This window comes from Callorhinus ursinus, unplaced genomic scaffold, assembly GCF_003265705.2.
Source record: "Callorhinus ursinus isolate GAN/ISIS: 27379988/994484 unplaced genomic scaffold, GSC_fseal_2.0 scaffold5, whole genome shotgun sequence".
Lineage (NCBI taxonomy): Eukaryota > Metazoa > Chordata > Mammalia > Carnivora > Otariidae > Callorhinus > Callorhinus ursinus.
In genome coordinates this window covers 53,957,180-53,975,417 of record NW_027397067.1, presented here as the reverse complement: position 1 = coordinate 53,975,417, position 18,238 = coordinate 53,957,180, and the positions used below count along the sequence as shown (strand labels likewise).

The 18,238-nt window shown below is 38.8% G+C and overlaps 1 protein-coding gene across 1 annotated transcript in view; it reads right to left on the bottom strand.

Moving 5' to 3' along the window:
- Nucleotides 1–18,238, bottom strand: part of TRHR (thyrotropin releasing hormone receptor) — a 35,439-nt gene that overhangs the window by 940 nt on the left and 16,261 nt on the right. The window lies entirely within an intron of this gene.

Here is an 18,238-nt window from a genome sequence, read left to right as displayed (position 1 = left end):
AGCTAAGAGAATGTGACTCAGGCCACCAAAAATGTCTACGACAAGTGTTAGGAGACCTAGATCTAATCCCGTCTTTACTTACCTTATATGTGGCCCTGAGAAATGATCTTAACATTATAGCTCATCTGTAAAATGGAGCCAATATTGCTCCCCTAAATCAAATGAGGTAACATAATAGTTTGAAAAGGATAAAATATCTTTTAAAAAAGCCAATGGTTGTTGAATGTCTACTATGCTCCAGATGCTAGACTAGCTGCTTTACATATGTTATCACATTTCAAAGGCTGAAAATCCTCCAAAATAGGTATTGCATCTTCCATTTTTCAAATTAGAAAATGAAGTGCAGGTGCTGGTAAGTACTTTGGCGGAAGTGGTGGAGTCTTAGAGCCGGGATTGGAAGCCAAGTCAGCCTGGATCCAAAGTTTTGCCCTTCCCACCATACAGCTCTCCTTCAGGGTAAAGGGAGATGCAGGACAGAGTAAACAAACTTTGAAATTTTACATAGAGTTGACCCTACTCCTAAGAATAAGCCATGCACAGGAGCTAGGACAGTAGGTAGGATGATATTAATATCCAAGATTGCCCAGGGACAAGATTATCAAAGAGCATAATTTAGCAGATTCTGGAGACTGACCTGGACTGAGTTAAATCATTTGGTTTTGTCCATGTTAAGTTAAGTGGTTTTAAGACCTTAATGAAGTCATTCACCTGTACTTCCATGTCTACATCTGAAAATATGCCTGATTATATTGTTCATTTACTTCATAGAGATACTGAGAAAGTAAAATTTAAAAATAATGAACGTGATAAGGGCTTTGAAACTCTAAAGCACTATGGAAATATTACCTTTGATTAATGACAATATAAAGAGACCATAATATTTCAGTTCTATGGAGGACATATTAAAATTGTAGCAGGGGTTACCTTTGGGTGGAGAAGATAATAATTGATTGCTTTTCTTCAAAAGCAACACTTTATACATTTTAAAATAAGTTTTCAGGGGCACCTGGCTGGCTTAGTCAGTGAAGCATGCAACGCTTGATCTTGGGGTCATAAATTCAAGCCCCATGTTGGGTGTAGAGATTACTTTAAAAAAATCTTTTACCTCTGAAACAAATAATACATTATATGTTAAAAAAAAAAAAAGAAAATAGCAGGAAGGGAAAAATGAAGGGGGGGAAATTGGAGGGGGAGACGAACCATGAGAGACTATGGACTCTGAGAAACAACCTGAGGGTTCTGGAGGGGAGGGGGTGGGGGGATGGGTTAGTCTAGTGATGGGTATTAAAGAGGGCACGTACTGCATGGAGCACTGGGTGTTATACACAAACAATGAATCAGGGAACACTACATCAAAAACTAATGACGAGCCCCACGTGGAGTGTGGAGATTACTTCAAAAAACTAATGATGTAATGTATGGTGATTAACATATAATAAAAAAATTTTTAATAAATAAATAAAATTTTCAGTTACCTTTAGTCTCTCACAGACTTTGAGAAATTCCAGCTTCCTCAGCCCAGACTTTCTAGATGTTCTGAACTTGGAAACTACCCAAAATGGAAGGAACAGATTCATCCCCCTCCTCATCCCCTTTGACCTTCCGGCTGTTTTACTAAAGCTAGTACTAGCAGCCTCTATCTTGTTCTGGCATTGAGGGGGATCCTGTTTTGAGAGAGGGCTTTTTAAAGGTCTTTAGTGTAGAAATAAAGATTCTACATCTAGACACGTACTCTGTCATCAGTATCTACTATAAATTCATCTCCCAACCTTGTACTTAATCCTGGTAATAGAATCCATCTTGATCTGTGTTGGCAAATCTCCCTTGTCTCCCTAGCACATTTAGTCTTCTGATCCTGGGACTCTGTTTTACTCTTAGCCATATCTCTTCTACCTTAGCTAGGAAACCCCTTGTATCCTACATTGTGGGAGTGAGGCTACTCTCTTGCTGTTATTCTTCCTGGATCTGTAGTAATTGCCTCTTTCCTTGGCTATCCAAATATTTGCTGTAAGACTTTTCATCTATGGGCACAAATAGACTTTGTCTTTTTTTTTTCTTTTTTAACCATTACTATTTCTTTTTGATCAACTCCTACTACTTCCTTGCAGTGCCACCTATGAGCTATCCATCTACTCTCAAGGCAGGAACTAGTATTTCCAGTAGATATTAAGTACTCCTAGTGTCCACTGATTCTAAGAGATAGGTACTGAGTATGACAGAAGAGGCTTACTTTGATTTGTGTTTGAGGATAACAGAGACAGCTTCATAGGATTTTTAGGTAGACTGGTGAATTCTCCAAATGCTATAGTTTCTTGGGTTAGCCATACATTAGTTCTCTGGAATTCCTTTCATGGAATAAGATCAATCCCATTGTGCAATTATTTTCCCAAAAAAACTTCATAGGTAGATCTTGTAATACCACATAAATATCCCATGTGTTTTGATGAACTAGCTAAAATCTTTATAAAGTATACTAATCACCATAAATTGATCAATTATTGCCAATACTCCTCTGAATGCATTGCTCATTGCTGTATAATCCATCCAGTGACATAATCATAGAAGATAAATATGGAGATCACTAGAATTGAATCTCCAAAAGATATATCTTAGAATTTTCCTTTTATTCCTTTGCATGCTAAGCATTTAAGACTGGAATTAAAGTCATGTTTAAGAAGAGGGTTAAAGGGCGCCTGGGTGGCTCAGTTGGTTAAGCGACTGCCTTCAGCTCAGGTCATGATCCTGGAGTCCCGGGATCGGGTCCCGCATCGGGCTCCCTGCTCGGCGGGGAGTCTGCTTCTCCCTCTGACCCTCTCCCCTCTCATGCTCTCTCTCTATCTCATTCTCTCTCTCAAATAAATAAATAAAATCTTTAAAAAAAAAAAAAGAAGAGGGTTAAAAGAACAACTGGGGAGAGAGAACCAATACTTATTGAGCACCTACTATGAGTTAGGTATAACTCTTTTTTTAAAGATTTTATTTATTTATTTGAGAGAGAGAGAGAGAGAGAGAGCACAAGAAGGGGGAAGAGTCAGAAAGAGAAGCAGACTTCCCGCTGAGCGGGGAGCCTGATGTGGGACTCGATCCTGGGACTCAGGGATCATGACCTGAGTCAAAGGCAGTCGCTTAACTGACTGAGCCACTCAGGTGCCCCAGGTATAGCTCTTTATAAATATCTGATTTGATCTTCACCAACTTCTTGTAGATTATAAAATTTATTTTATGATTGAGGAAACTTGAAAAATACTAGTGATATTCTAAGGATTTGAGTCCATGTCCTTCAGACTATTGAGGTCATTCTTTTACATTTATATTTCCTCTATATAAGATAAATGAAGTTGAAAGTTGTGTTTAACTCTTGATCTTCATGTCAAAACCATATCTATTTAAAATATTTCAATTCATTCACTCAACAGCCAACATTTGGAACATCTGCTGTGTGTAAAGTGTTAAATTAAACCTATCTCTATACTGCTTATTCTCTATCATCTTGTCCTGAGCAAAGAACTGTTCTTGCTCTCAAGTTACTGTTTCCCTCCCTTCTAGGGCCATTTTGTCACTTTCCTGAAGCTCTCCCTGACCTCCAAGAATGTGCCCCAAGTCCCCTGTTCTGCCTCACTCACTGTTCCCTGAGCTTCTCTTCAGACTCAGTGCATGGAGGGTAATTACACTTCATATTTTGCTCACTGGGGGGTAGAGAAGTTGTGGCTGTGTGAGAAGGTGTAATTTTCACATCGGTTCATATAATACCAGATAAAATATTATTCCAGAGATTTTGACTTCTTTCAGAGATTAAGAAGGATTTACTCAGTCAAGAGGTTAACTGAAGCCTAATTTTTTTCTGAGCAGACTTTTAAGATTATGAGTAAGTACTTTAATTGGTCCTAGGAAATCAGACTTAATTCAGTGATAAATATTCTGAGCTTTAGAAGAAGCTATAGTAATTATCATCTTTATCATCATCATCACTCACATCCCTGTCTTTGTTTCCTGTCTAGTACTCCAGGTTCTCTGACATCAGGTCACTACTTCATACCTGCCAAAATCCTCCCACTCCTTGCCAAGGACTAAGCATCCTGTATTTGAATCTCTGCTTGCTACACAATGAGGTTGCTACTATCACATTTGAGTTCTTTATGATGGCTCAAGGTAAAGATATGTAAACATTATCTTATTTAATGCTTAAAATAACTCTATGTGTAAGCTAGTATTAGTTCTATTTTGCATATGGGGAAATTGGGGTTTACAGAATGTATGTGATTTGTCTAAAGACACATGAGTAGTAAGTGACAAAGCTGTGATTCAACCTAAGTCTACTTAAGCCAAAGCCCATGCTCTTTCCTTTATAGTTTGCTCTTTCTCTCTTTGAAAGTCTTTTGCATTTCCAATGATGAGATTTCTACTGTGCTATCCCCGTTGTGGTCACTTAAACACTTAATTTCTTCTAAGCATAAATCCAACATACATATTGCTGCTAGATTTCCAAACTTAAAGTTTGAATTTCATCTGTCTTTGTGTTTTTCTCTACAATTGTCAGGTGAAACATTGAACCCACATTTAATATCTACCTACCCCTTTTCACTTAATGTCAGTGAGGGAGCATTGTCTTTAAGAAAAGCTACAGTTTCAAGGTTAATATCTCTGCCATGTGCTTCCATAGCCCCCCGGGCAAACTTTGACAACACTACCAAAACTTTTTATTGCAATGATCTATATTTGTCCACCTCTCTAATACATGGTAAGCTTCTTCAGGGACTGGGTAAGTTTATTAATTTCTTTGTCCCCAGGGATTTAGTACAGTGTGTGACATAAGAAAGCCCCCAGTAAATGTTGAATAAATTCAGGCATGGAAAGAATTATTTCAGAATTGTAGACATGATCCTTTATTGGATTTTAATACTCCAAAATTTTGTTGGAGGATTTTTGCAAACATTTTATTTTTTAATATTAAAAAATCTCTTTTAAGTGGAGATTGGCTAATTAATAAAATGAGTCCTTAATACATTTCAGCTTTTTGTTGAAATAAATATATTTTAAAATTTTAAGGAAGTGTGGAGTAAAATAAATATAATGATGTTTCTAAAATTAATCAAATGGAAAATACATCTCCAGTGGGATAATAGAGAATACATTTAATCCCACTCATAATTATTTTTAGTTAATTCCCAATACCTTTGATTGACCCTAATCACTTTCTAAAATATTCACAAGTTTTTAGTGTATCCATAGCTTGGATTTTAACAGCTCTTATTCATTACAGATGTAAACACCTAGAAAAAAATGTTCTGGAGATCAGTTTTCATACACTGTTGCTGGAGTTTTATTTCTATTGCTATTCCTTATCCCAAATAAAGGGGCAAAGATGCAAATCTGAAAATATCTTTGGACCATTGTTTTAAGCCTTGACAATTTTGCTAGGACAATGCATGAGATATGTGATGAGATGAAAGATTGCTTCTTTACAAACCTCTGTACCAGTATGTAAAATTCCTTGAGAAACAGTATGACACAATCTTCAGGGGAAAATGATTTTATAATATATTTGGATGGGGAAAGAATTTATCCATTCATTTAGGAGATTCATTTGCATCTGCCCTATGTTCCAGTCAATGTCCTGGCTCTTGATTCGATAATGATCCAGAGAGACATTGCTAATGGCTTCACGTACCTTATAATCTGATGGGTAGTTATAATACATTGTGACGAATCCAAAGACAGAGAAATTTTGGGTTCTATGAGAGCACCTGATCTGGAGTTGAGGTCAACGGGTGGTTTGTAAGGGCTCTCTGGTCTCAGTGACATCTAAGCCAAAATCTGGAGGTAAAGAGAGGCAGGAAGAGTGTTTCTGCAGAGACTGGATGTGTGTAGCAGTCTGGAGGCATGAGATAGTGAGGTCTATCATGGGGACCAGAAGTAATTTAGTATGCAAGTTCTGGGGTGCCTGAGTGGCACAGTCCATTGAGTGAACAACTCTTGGTTTCAGCTTGGGTCTGATCTCAGGGTCATGAGATGGAACCCTATGTTGGGCTCCGTGCTCAGCACTGAGTCTGCTTCAGATTCTCTCACCCTCTGCCCCTCCTGTTCTTACCCTCTCTCTCTCTCTCTCTCTCTCATAAATAAATCTTTTAAAAAAATTTTAGTATGCAAGTTCCAATTGCAGGTCATGTGAATAAGTGGAACTCCATCTTTCTCTAGGAAGCTTGTGGAAGCCATTACAAAAGTCATCATTTTTACCTGATGAGGTGATGTCACACTCTGTGGGGTGCTTGGCCTTCCATTGCTAGGACAAGAAGGAGAGATGCAGCTGTCAAAGGAGATACAGTGTCGAGTTCTGAAAATGTCAGCTCCATGAAGCCTTTTTAGTAATGAGGAGGGAGGCAGCCACTTTTGCACAGTATAGTGAGGACAAGAAAGGAGGCTGATTAAATTGATTAAATTTAATCTATTGATTAAAACATAGTATTGAGAGAGAGAGAGAGATTGCACACATTGATGGTTGAGGAGAAGAGCAGGGAGGGAACAGGAGTTGCTAAGCAAGGGCCTTTGTCCTTGGCCACCATGGTGAAGGGTTATCTTTCTCACGAGGATCAGCTTGAAAATTTTAAGTCAAGCCCTACTATATATATTTTACTTTTCATTATATTTAATTATGTGGAATAGTGGCATATAGCTCTCATAAAAGAGTTTAGATTCAGTCCTTCTCAACACATCCTTTAGTAATCTTTATAGAACCTCTAGATAATGATCCTACTAGGGATTTCTTTTCTTCTTCCTTCTTCTTTCTTCTTTCTTCTTCTTCTTCTTCTTTTCTTCCTTCTTCTTCTTCTTTCTTCTTCTCCTTCTCCTTCTCCTTCCTCCTCTTCCCTTTCTCTCTCTCTTTTTTTAATGTGAACTGGACAGATTTCTAGCTTCTGATTTTTAAGGTTGAGATTATGGTTCCTTCAGGGGACACTAGTTCAACTTGGCATATATGTGCTGCATATGAAAAACCAGGCTAATTAAGTTCTCTATTTCAGCCTGCTAAGGATCCTTGTATTACTAACTACTATCCCTATTACTAGTACTATGACTTTTACTACAAGTTCTAAAACTATTAACTAATGTTTGTATATTGCTTTTAAAAAAAAGTGTTAGATTTATGGGAAAGTTGCAAAGATAATACAGAGTTTCCATCTATTTTACATCAAAGTCCCCCTATTATTAACACCTTTTATAGGTATGGTGCATTTGTCACAATTAACAAACCAATATTGATACTTTTTCTATGGAGTTAGTTAACTTCATACTTTATTCAAATTTCACTAGTTTTTTCCTGGTGCACTTTTTCTGTTCCAGGATCTTATCCAGGATACTGTGTTATATTTAGTCATCTCATCTCCTTAGGTTCCTCTGGGAAGTGGCAGTTTCTCTAACTTTCCATAAATCTTGATGGTCTTGATAATTTTGAGGAGTACCAGTTAGGTGTTTTATAGAATATCCATCAATTTGAGCTTGGCTGATGTTTTCTCACACTTAGAATGAAGTTAGAGATTTGGGGGAGGAAGGCCACAGAGACGAACTGCCATTCTCAACACAATATTTGAGTGCATGTTATCAACTTGACTTATGACTAATGTTAACCTCATATCTTGCTTTATTGAGATATAATATACATATAATTAAATTCACCCACTTAAAGTGTGTAATTCAAGAGTTTTTAGTATATTCCCAGAGTTGTACAACCATTACCACACTCTAATTTTAGAACATCTTCATCATCCTGAAAAGAAACCCCATACCCATTATAAGTCACTCCCACCTTCCCCAGCTCTAGATTGCCCTAGGCAACTGCTAATATATTCATGGCCCCGTAGATTTGCCTATACTGAACATCTCATTTGAATGGAATTAATCTTTTGTGGTATGACTGGCTTCTTTCACTTGGCATAATGTTTTAAGGTTCATCCATGTTGGAGTATGTATTAGTACTTCATTTCTTTTTATTGCTGTATAATATTTTACTATTTGTTGGAAAAGGGACTGGTAAAAAAGAAGGGTTGCAAGAGGGAGATGCAGAGTCGATTTATTTTTCTCAAAAATGGAAGATATTATATCTTTGTTTTCTTGGGGAGCAATCCCACAGAGAGGGGAAAATTTGTGATCCAGGAGAGAGAGAAAGAAAGACAACTGGAAGAACTGTGCTCTTGGATAGGGAACAGAATGGGGTGCACAAGTGGTGAGGTTGGCCTCTTCTCAGTCATATACACAAAAACACACTTTTTCAATATCTTCCCCTTTTTCTTAGCCACACTTGATCTAAGATATCAAGATAATGCAGGAGAAAATTCTACCTTTCTTGTCAATACCCTGAATCCTGAATGGAGTCCTAACAGCAGCTAATTGTTTAATTCCTTGTATTAAAAAAGTACTTTCATTGTCATCAAGCCATTTTGTGTTTATATCCCTATGAAATCTGTAGGGCAGGTGTTATTGTTTGCATTTTATTGATGAGGGATGGAAACTGAGCTCAGAGAAGCAGAGAAAGGTCATACAACTCATATATACATATAAGTAGCGAAGCTAGTTATCGGATAGTCTTTTGATACTACCCCTAGATTTTTTTCTAGATAATTACAGAAATCAACATATATACTGAGCTGAAGACTTCCAATTGTTGTAAATAATGTTTATGAAATACTTGGAAAGGCCAATATTGTTGGCAGGAATCATCAGTAGTCCTGGGATTACATGTGTTTTTTTGCTACATTTAGAAAGTACTGATTAGAGAGAAGAAAGTTGTCATAACAAGGCAGAATAAGGATCCTTCACACCAATCTATCTCCTAGGGAAAAAAAATAAACAATAAAATTTAAAATGCAAAAGTAATAAAATGATATCAAAAATAAAATGGGAACTTCTATTTCTGGGGCCACAGTCCAATTAGTAGCATGTTATTTGTGAGGATCTGATTACATGGGATTTGGGGACACTTTAATTATCAGCAATTAGTTTATTAATCTGTCCAGGAAGTTATAGGGAGTTGATTGACATCTCAGTTCTCTGGAAGATTTAGTTGGAATTCTTGCGTTGATTCAGAAAAAATTTCTGACTTTTGATTTTATGTATGATTCAGAAAAGATTCCATGCATGATCATGGGTCTTGCTATCATCTAGACATTCTTCCTTAGGAGAGAAAAGCTGCAGCATACTGCTGTATGTCAGTGAATGGCCAAGTCTAGTGGGTATGGAAGAAAGAGTTGGAATTGGCGTGTAGCACCTTGGTTGCACAATCCCTCTCTGACCCTGAAGAGATTGGGCAGATCACACGACTTATGTTTGAACCTCATTTTCCAGAGTCAGTAAATGTAAAATCTATATTTCTCCCAAAAGTCTCTCCAGTTCCAACATTCTAAGAAAATCTAACTTATGTTACTCATGGTAACAAAATATTTAGACATGCTTGTGACTATTTTCACATAATTGGGTTTTGTTATTTGGGGGTTGTAAGGCCAGGCAAAGGGAAATAGTACCTGGAGCATAAATATTCCTCAAGGTACTGATAAACTATAGGAATAAATTCAATTCCTAATAATAGAGATTGTCAGTAATCATCTTAATTGCTGTGTTCACAGGAAGATGCAGTTTCCTGAAGTGCTTAAGAAATTACTAGAATTCATTTTAACTTCCTGTAGCTAATTAAGAACATGGTGCATCTCTAGACCCAGAACCCTGGCTTCCTAGCCTTCTATTATTTTCCCTTTTAAAGTTTATTATAACTGAAATATGGTTGAAGAACTTGAGTCATTGAGATGTATTGGAGCATCACCTTGAGAAGAAAGCAAATAATTGAATCCTCTTTTAGGAGTACTGTCAATTTATTTATTTTTTTTTTAAAGATTTTATTTATTTGTGAGAGAGAGAGAATGAGAGAGAGAAAGCACATGAGAGGGAAGAGGGTCAGAGGGAGAAGCAGACTCCCCGCTGAGCAGGGAGTCCGATGTGGGACTCGATCCCGGGACCCCAGGATCATGACCTGAGCCGAAGGCAGTCGCTTAACCAACTGAGCCACCCAGGCGCCCCAGGAGTACTGTCAATTTAAAGACTGAATCTATAGAAGTTATAAAAGGAATGCTGAAATAAAAATTATTTAATAACAGGTACCAGGGTCCATTCAAACATTTGGTTGAAATTCAGTGGCAGAATATAAAAATTTCAGGGCAATATTAAATACTGTGGAAAAGCTTTCTTAAAACTAAAAAGGCAAAGCTATGTAAGAGGAGATGACAACCATATCAATAACTGGTGTTGGAAGACTACCACTCTTATAATGAATGATCTTCAAGAGCGTCAGAACAGGTAACTCTAATTTGTGGATCATTGTCTCTTTATTTGTTTTGAATCTCCCACATTCTATAACACCAAAGTTCTGTTTTTGGCTTCATGACCAGAGTAAATCAACAACAAACTTTTATTGGATCCCTAGTACACAAAAGTTTGGGAGAAGTCCTTAGTAAATATGCCTGCCACATAATAAGTGCTCAATGCACAGTTGAATTATTCCTGAGTAAATATTTATTTTTCACAAATGTTAAAATATAATTGTGGAGGTATGTGTAGGTTTAGGACTCTTTAAATTAGCAAAGTGTTCTAGTTCTTGTACTTCTGGCTGGAATATACCCAATTTCAAAAGTGTACTTCCTTCTGGAAACATTCTCTTGGTTAATGAATACAAAACAGTTAGCTTTAATATTCTAATGCCATTCTTTGAAGAGTAACAATACGTTTTATGTTTGGCTCCTGTCCATGTTCTCCTGCACTGCTACATTTTAACAAAGTGTTCTGTTACTGGGAATATTTTGCTCTCAGATGGCCTTCAGCAAAGTGATCAATGACCCTTTGCATTTTGTTACATAAATTGAGCCAGTTGAAGAATAAACTTGAGACAGTTATATAAATCTGAATTTAGGTAAGCTTCTACACTGATCGTGAGCTCTGGGATTTTCCTCTTCCAGAGGTGTTCTGCTTTGTTTTGACTTAGAGTCTGGCAATGTGGTTTGTAAAAGACAGTTGTAATCAATGTGGGGTGCTTTGTACTATGGAGTGAGATAATTGGTGGGGTTTAAAAATTGAATGATGGGACCACCAACGGGCTTAGAATCAACTCAAAGTCAGTTAAAGTATAATAAAAGTGAATAAGGTCAGAGTGGTGATTTATGGTGGGGAGATCATGGACTGTCAAATCCTGCCTTGTGGATTACTTACAAATTTCTTGGCAAGGAGCCACTTATGGATGCTAATGCATGGGTTCGGTTCTTGACTCCACCTGTCAAGTACTATATCTAAATATTCCATTAAGAATTTAGAGCCATTCTGGCTAGAATTATAGAGTATTTTCTGGACTCTATTCTGATTAAAGATGTCCATGAAAATAGTAGAAGAGATTCACAGTAGAGAAATTTTGGTAGTATTTGGTGATGCTTGGGGAAGAAGTGGGGATTAAGGGAGAAGTAGGGATTACAGAAATAAATAGTGATACAAGCTTTTTAAATATAAATTTGTAAGTGTGGTGCATCCAGTGAAATTGAAAAAAAAAATGTCTCCACAATTGTAAGGGTGCTGAGAAAGCAGACTTGTCAAGCAGAGCTGTTCTCTGAGTGAGACATTTGTGGGGACAGGAAATTGAGCTCTATATCCCGGGGGGCCATGCGCTGGCCCTGCCCTTGGTAGGACACATGAGCACAGTTGAGAGGTGGAGCTGCAGAAGGACATGTTTCCATATAGAACACCATGTGACCCGTCCTGTGACACCCCCAGATGCTTTACTGAGCATCACCAAATACCAAGTGTGAGGACACTTATGGGAAACAGAGAGAGCTCTGCACCCAGGTCTGATACGGGATGAACCCTCAAAACCCATTCTTTCTTTCAAAAGCCAAGTTAGAGCGAGGTACAAACACACAAAGAGTGAAAAAAGTGATGGGACCCTGAGCTATTCTGGTTCGTGGAACTAGACTTCAGGGCTAAATTATACCCAAACCTCTCAGGGTGAGAGAGAGCCTGAGTGGCTGTGAGCCTCACTTTCTGAGAATATCTGAGTCTGTGTTAGAGGACAGACTGTGCAGTATTTCTTAAAATGTTTCAGTATAGAATGAGGAAAACGGGATGAAAATGGAAGACAGTCTAATCTAGCAATAGAAATTAGCAGATGAGAGGGAGTAAGAGCGTTCAGATATACGCAATGTCTCCTGCGTGCTGGGCAGTGCGCTTGGCATTTTCTTCATATCAGCCCCTGCTTTATCTGCATTCTACCGAGGATAAAACTGATGCCAAGGAAGTCCTATGCTGATGAATGAAAGCCACAATTTAAGGGCATGGGTATTTCACTGCGAAGTCTCCCTCTTCTCTTCACTATAATACCTTGAATTGGGGGCAAAAAAAAATTTCTTTTGAAGTTTGCAAAACCAAAAAACAGGTGGATTGAAAGTTTAGACGTGGTAAAGACTGTCAGAGTGGAACAGGAGAATGAAAAATGAATTCCTAGTTCCGCCCAAGGGTTACACCTCAGCACCTACCAGAGCTATCCTGTTCCCTCCACTAAGTTCCGAGGGAACATGTTTTTTGAACGTTTCCATTTTGTGGGCCTTCCTGTTAACAGTGGAGAACTAAAGATAAAGTTTGCAGCTGGACTTTCCGATTCGCTACCAGACTTCCCGCAACACTAGCAGCTATTGCAGTGTGGGGGTTTGAGGGTTGGTTACAGTCTGATAGTTGTGGGAGATGAAAGGCTGTCTCCCTTCCTGTTGCTTTGATGTTTTCTTGTTCACAGGATGCCGACGTTTGGAAACATGCTGGGAAGGAGAAAACTCAGCCAGTAGAATTGGGATCCAAATTATAATAACATCTCAGCTGTAGAAAATAAAATGTCATTCTAAATTCTTTCATGAGCCGCCCTGGAACAAGGCTACAGTGCGTCTGCTGTGGGTTGAGTGTGCTACTTAGCCTTTTCTAAATGTTCTCTTCCAGGTAAATCACTGGTGAATGACTAAGCATGCAGAAAACCCTGCCCTACCACCTTGCGTGGGTTTTCTTACCCCTGTTCTCTAGGATGTGTTTACTTCTCCTGATCATTTTTCTCTTTGGAACCACACCTTAAAACTTCTGAATGAGGCATCTTGGCTGGCTGTGAGCTGGCCATCCAGTTGCTGGCTCTAACACTTCTCTGAAGATACTGATCCTTTCTGAGGGAGATATTTCCAGATCTCATCTCTCCCTTGTGCTTCTCTGGCCCTACAGCCTGGTGAGGGTAACACTGTAGACAGTGATCTAGACACACAATCCCTCAGCTCACCCAGCAGGGGATGGGAAATCAATGAGAATATTTTAAAATGTAAAATGTGAATGATGGAGGGGAAGAGAGGTAATCTCTAAATAGAAGTAAAGCTCTCAGGGCTGCCAAAGTTTTAGTGGGCATTTAGTGGCTTTGCTCCTAAAGATCTTGGACAAAGTACCTTATCATGGTGGCCAAGAGCACCTGGAAGGCAGCCAACTCCTTCTCTATCTGGGTCTATCCCAGGAGAGACTACCTGCACCATGCTTGGGCCTATCTGGAGTTACAGAGAGAATGTTCTAGCTGTCCCCAAAGAACTCACAACAAAAGCCAAATGGGGAAAGTATGTTTCTTTCCTTCAGCAAGTCATAAACTCAGCACTTTTCACTGATTTTTAGCTCTCTGATGGCTAACCATGGGACTCAGAATCAGAAGACTTGGTTTGAAATGTCAGCTTTGCCAATCATTACCCCTCAAAGCTTTCTGAACCTTGCTACCCCAGTTAAAATGTGAATACAATATAATTGAGGATTAATTCCAAGGAGGATGTGAAAACACATTGAAGCATATACTGTAACTTTCTAATATGAGGTGCTGTTATATTCCTTATCCTGTCTTGAAATCTGCATCCTTGGCAAGGGGTGCCAGCTTTATCACCCCTTGTTCGCCTAACAGATTGAATGGAGCTACTTTGCATTTATCTGCTTTTAGCAGTTTGACTCAAAAACCTCCATGAGTCTATAAGGTGTCTGATGCAAACCACAGCATGCTGGGCCTGTGCTATGAAGTCCAAGCTTTTACCACAGATTATTAAGTCATTAGAGTTTCTTTGCAATGGTATTGTCCAGGTGGTACTAATGTAGTGGTTGAGGGAACAGGCTGGATTCTAATTCTAGTTCTGCCTCTCTCTAGCTGTATAAAGTTGGGCAGGATATCTCATGCCTGTAAGCCTCAGTATACTCATCTGTGAAATAGGAGTAAGTGTAAAGAATACATGATGTAATTTATGTAAAGCATCCGCATAGAGTATGGGCTTCCATAAACAACACATCATTTAAACTATCTCTGGGAAAATGTGGAGGATTTAACTAAAGAGCCGAGAAGACTGTGACAACCACCACCACCACAACAATAATAATTCCTTACTATACTCAGTATATCTTAAACATAACACCAGGGATTTTATTGAATTACTTAATTGTTGCAGTATTTATGAAGTAGGTATTCTTTTCATTTTATAGATGATGAGAAAGAGATCCAGAGAAGAGAATATTAACTTTCTAGAGACAGTGGCAGGTACTAACCTTTTCCTAGGTTGCTTTCTCTCTTATCTCCCTGCTTACTTCTTTTTTTTAAAAAAAGATTTTATTTATTTATTTGACACAGAGAGACACAGTGAGAGAGGGAACACAAGCGGGGGGAGTGGGAGAGGGAGAAGCAGGCTTCCCGCGGAGCAGGGAGCCCGATGTGGGGCTCGATCCCAGGACCCTGGGATCATGACCTGAGCTGAAGGTAGATGCTTAACTGACTGAGCCACCCAGGTGCCCCTCTCCCCGCTTATTTCTGTGTACTAACAGTCCCATTCTGAGAGGATTCTGTTGCTTCATTTGTTTATTTGTTTCTTGTCTTTTTTTCGTCTCTAGAATGATGGCTTCTACCTACCCTACACGCAAGGCGCAACATGAAGGTCTGGCACCTAGTAGGTGCCAAAAATATTCAAGAAATTGAATGAATGAATGAACAATTGAATGAATGAATGAACAATTCACTAATGCTACTCTAAGTATCGCTTCTTCCATGGAGTTCCATGTGGTTGTTTGGTACTTCCAGCCCTAATCACAAATGTCATTATTGTTTGGGGTCTGATTTCTTTTCTAATATGTAAGATCTCGAGGGCAAGAATAGGGTATATTGCATATTTTTATCTCTTGCCCTTGAATCAAGGTTTGGTATTAAAAAATGCTTAGAGTCAACAATTAAAATCAATGTGTAAAGATTCAGTCTCAAAAAGGGGCCATGATAGATCAGACTGGAATTATGGTGAAGAAAATTTTCAGGGAACAACCTGTTATTCTGTAGAAATAAACAATTGTTGGATGTAATGTTACAAAGAACTCAGGAAATGTGAACAACAAAAGAGATGCTAAGTCAGTATGATTTATGCTGAGGTCACTTCCCATTATCAACGTTGACTGATACTGTATTAATATATACCAGGGTGGGGTTTGCCTACAAAAGATACAAACCCCAGTCATTTGACAGTCATTCTTGTACTGTCTTCTCTGTCTGCTGTCACATCTAATCATCCGTGGTTTCTCTGTCCCTCATGAAGCTGTAGAAAACTATTTCTCGGGATGTCACTCTGCATCTTAAATTTGTACTTTAGAGCCCATTGAAATCAAGGATTCTCTCATATAATGGGCAAAGCAAAAAATATAATATTTAGGGGATACACTAGCTGCTAACTTAGGCTGCCTGCGATAAGCTTGAACTTTCTTGTTTTGGGCAATTTTGTGGTAATTCTTGTTTGGATAATATTTGTTTAATATGTATTTATAATTTATTTCTTGAGCACCCTTCACATACCTGTACAAAGTATATAACATTTTCACAAATAAACTTTTAAATAGGAATCGTTCAAGGGTCAGCAAGCCTTTATTATAAGGAGCCAGACAGTAAGTATTTTAGCCTTTTTGAGCCCTACAGTCCCTGTCATAACTATTCAGCTCTGCCCCTGTGAGAGAAGCCACAAAAGACACATGGGTGAATGGGCATGGCTGTGAGCATTATTTAGAAAAACAAGCCATAGAGCTGGATTTGGCCCATGATTGTAGTTTGCCAACCAACAGAATAGTCCAATGCTTCTGGTAAAGCAAGGTAAATGGCGCATAACTTATTTCAAACCACTCTTGTGATTTTCGGTGAAATTTTTCTAATTATTCATCTAATTATCAACAGATCCTATGAGAAATACAGACTGAATAATGCTGGCTGTCAGCGTGGGGACCAAAATTTTGATTGAAAATTTGACTTCTCTATGACAGAATCATCATGAGCATTACTACTCGAAACAAATGTCACCTAAAAAAATATCCTGCTGATACAGTACTTTTAATAATCCTGGGAGCTATTTTCCCAGAAGATGTGTGCTCCTACGGATGCTGGATTCAGGAGTTCGTGTAGAAACCAGTACCAGAATCAGCTGGAGGGGATGCACTTCCAGACTGATGGCCGTGGGCCGTGCTGGCCCAGAGCAAGCCAGTCCCTTGGTTCTGCTATCAGACTCTCCTCATCTGTGCCGGAATCCTGGCTCCAGCACTCACCAGTTGTTGGACTTGGTGCCCATCTCTAATTTCTGAGTCTCCATTTTCTCTTCAGTAAAAGTGAGAGAAATTTTACCTATCTCCCAGGTTGTGTGGATAAATGAGATGATGTTGATCAAGGGCTTATGTAGTGTTTGGAACATAGTAAATGCTAGAAAAGCAAAGCTAATTTTAAAACTAATGTTAGAAATCACTCATTACTTACTGTGCATCAGACACCGTTCTGAGTGTTTCATTTACAAATCAGCTCATCGAGTCGCCACAATAGCATCGTGAGGAAGGTGCTACCATGACTTCCATGTTACCAGCGAGGGAACCCATCTATACTTACAAGTGGCAAAGCTGGGATTTGATCCAAACAGTTTGCCCCTGTCTGTGCTGGAACCATTCTGGTAGCCGCCAAAAAGGCCTCTTGAACTATTTGTCCCTAAAAAGGCAACTGTTTCTTATTGCTCAGGTGGAACTAGGTAGACATATTTCGTCTTACAAGAATGAAGAGAACTAGCGCTGTGTGTGGGTAAAGGAATGCTGATCACAAACCTCTCTCAATCTCTGACCTACCTAGAGGTCTCCATCCCCACCGGTGGAAAAATGTTTCGGTCTGAATTAGAATGGAGAATGCCTTTTCTTCTAGAATAAGTGTTTTAAAAGCTTATGAAAGACAACTGAAGAGTATCATGCTATACTTCCTGTGCATAAAAGCTAAATGACTTATGTAGGACAGCGTGGTATTTTAACATTTCATTAACGGGAAAAATCCTGTTGTTTCAGGCATTGATTCGTAAGCGACATTTGCTCGTGTCTGCATATAGAGTCAAAATAACACTGCTCTCTGAAAATGGACTATTTACTTTATATCTCTGACTACCTTATTGAAAATCGTCTCCCTCCTACTTCAGCATTTCATATCCTCCTCATCTGCTTCATTTTCTCCAATATCTTATACACTATGTGTATATATTTATATACTGTATATATGTTTATATACTGTTTCCCCCATCCTCCTTAGGCTGTAAGTTCCAGAGGACAAGGGTTTTTGTCTTATTTGTTCACTGCTGTGTTCCCAAGGTCTCACACAGTGCCAGGAACACTCAAGAAGGTGTTCAGCACATTTTGTGGAACACGTGAATCAGTGCAATTGTCACCTATATAAGAAGTGCCCTTTTTCTTAGGCAGAGAAGGCCTAAGCTATGTACCTCATCTCTGAGATACTAGTACTGTGGGCAAGTGCGTGAGGAAGGAGAGTATAATGTTACTATCACAGGCTTTGGATTAGATGCTAGCATTCGATCCCTGGTTCTTCCATCTCTTGATTGGATGACCTTGAGGTTAATGTTGCTGAATCTCAGACTCCTCATCTTTAAAACTGACATGATGAATTATACCTATGTCCTAGGTGCAGATGTGATGCTGTGCAGGCATCCCCGAGCACCATACCCAGCACGCGGTCCGAGCTCAGGAATACTGGCCATCTGAAAGGCAAGTAAATGACTGACCGCCATGTAGGTGGGACACACCTTTTCCAGGTTACATTGGTGGGAGGGGGAGCAGACAAGTAACCTGGTGCATGACATTAACCAAAGAATCTAACCTAGAATATTTAGGCAGT